General features: G+C 36.5%; 1 non-coding gene across 1 annotated transcript; it reads right to left on the reverse strand.

Moving 5' to 3' along the window:
- Window positions 1-711: 711 nt before the first annotated feature.
- On the reverse strand, window positions 712-815 carry LOC120227083. The gene has a single exon (XR_005527169.1). It is a non-coding gene; the product is annotated as a U6 spliceosomal RNA (small nuclear RNA).
- Between the last annotated feature and the right edge of the window lie 1549 nt (window positions 816-2364).

Consider the following 2364-nt stretch of genomic DNA (forward strand, 5'->3'; position numbering starts at 1 on the left):
TTTCTTCAGAAAAATAAGCACATTAAGCAACAAAAGATGTAGCTTCATCACCGAAGTTCATCACTAGAAGAGGCTTAGAGATGATCTGTTATGACTAGAAATTAGAAACTTAGATAAATAAAATCACTTTTTTAAACTGTCATAGATATTGACCATCATTGCCAGAAACTAGGTTTCGTGATTCTCGGTCTAGGGCTAGAGTTTGTTTTTGTTTTGGTATCCAATACCTGTTCCTTTATTTTATACTTATAAAGAGATCACCCACTCTTCTTCCTCATTCCCTCCCCAAACAGACTTCTTCTCCAAATATTTAAAAATTAAAACCAAATGAAGTTAATTATTATTACTTTTTAATGTACCTGTCATAATTAGGGTTTAAATTTTTACAAGTGACCAATGTCCAACTGGCTTATAGAAGATTCTATATTACAAGTTAGCAAATTTGAGTACAAAATAGTTTGTGTGTTAGAATATCCTTTGCTTTTTAAAAAAAAATTTAAAGTGTATTTATTTTTGAGAGAGAGAGAAAGAGAGAGAGCATGCCCAAGTGGGGAAGGGGCAGAGAGAGATAATCTCAAGCAATTCCATACCACCAGAACAGAGCCCGATGTGGGGCTGGAACTCAGGGACTGTGGGAGATCACAACCTGAGCCGAAGTCAGACACTCAACCGACTGAACCACCCAGTTGCCCCAGAATAGCCTTTCCTTTTAAAACAGTGGAACTCTTCCCAAATTTGCATGTCATCCTTGCTCAGGGGCTATGCTAATCTTTGTATCATTCCAATTTTAGTATATGTGCTGTCAAATCAAATACCAGCTCTGTTTCTTATGCTTTAATGCCTGGTTTAGATAAAATGCTTTAACAGTATCAAGAACTACATAGTCATCAAGGGTTAAGTTTAGTTGGCCAGCTTAATAGAAGATTCAGATTTTATCTACTTCTCATGAATTACTTTACTGCTAACCAGAGCTTCTGAATAGTAGTGAGAACACAGATAATAGCATTACTTATGTCCTGAGTTGATATCAAGCCAGTCAAAAGCAAATAAAGTTGATCCTTACATCAACCTGTAAATGTATGATGTCTAGCAACTTTTATGAAATACTGAAAATGATTATCAACCTACATTTCTACTTTTATAGACTGGTGATCCTCTGTGGACTCAGAAACTAGATGGGAACCCATGAACTAGTTGATTTTTAGAGCCCTTTTTACAAGGACATTCTTTATCTCTAATATCTTATATCAAATCATCATCTTATGCAATAGGAGGCCAAGAACACCTCCTTCATAATAAATATAAAGACTATATGGAATTTGGATTTTGATGTATTCGTGAAGAACTCTTTTTTCATCATGCAGAAAATGAGTTTCTATGGTAAATACTGGTCAAGGTGGGCTTTCCAGTCTCAAATACTCGAGGCTTTTTTTGAATATAGCCTTCAGATCTAGTATAAAATAAACAGATTGGTTTTGTTGGAAACCTATATTTGTCACCAGCATCACCTATGAGTATTTCATACATAGGTGCACACAGCTTTCTGTTTGAGAAGGGGAAAAGGTAAGACCCTGTCTTTATAAGCTGCTTTTCACATAAGTGACATTTTTCCATGTTGTCAGCATTCAATTTTCCACCAATACACTTACAAGTTTTCATGAACACCTGAATGCAAATGTTACACCAACTCTGAAAGAAGCATGGCTTCCCTCATAGAGCCTTTGGTGCTGAAACAACGGCAAGTAATAAACACTCACCACTGCTCCATTTCCACAGTGAAGTTACTCGTTGCAAACTCACCAGCAACTTGTGACCTCTAGCCCCAAAGACTATCAATTACCCAGCTTACAGAGGTGGAATATAGTGAACCAGCAGCATCATTTGGCTGTCACCCAGTTAACATTCTATCATAGTTTGAAAAGCAATTTGTCCAATATTTCAACTGCCAGGGAGAATTCTTTATTAGCTTTTGGATAGGTTTGCCTTTCAATCGGATGATTTGAATAGCTTCTGTGGTAGGAGAGATGCTGCCTTCAGATAATGATTTTGCATTTCACCTCATCATTAATGCTTTGGACCTCAAGGGAAGTCACTGTGCCTTTTATGAAGGTCAAAGCATTTTATAACCTTAATAAAGGCCTCAGGAACAGCAAGTGTGAGCTAGTGTGGGGGATTGACTGAATAAAAATATAACTAAATTGGCACTTTAGATGACACTCTTTGGAGGATTTCAAATGCAAATCGACAGTTAAAGAGTACAATGGCACCCCAAACTTCAGTGCTACTCAAAAATACACACAGAAAGAAACTGGCATTATTCAAAGAAAAACTAGAGAAATTATCTTTTTCCTTCTTTCCAGAAAA

This window comes from Hyaena hyaena, unplaced genomic scaffold (genome assembly GCF_003009895.1).
Source record: "Hyaena hyaena isolate Hyena2069 unplaced genomic scaffold, ASM300989v1 scaffold_1992, whole genome shotgun sequence".
Taxonomy (NCBI): Eukaryota; Metazoa; Chordata; class Mammalia; order Carnivora; family Hyaenidae; genus Hyaena; species Hyaena hyaena.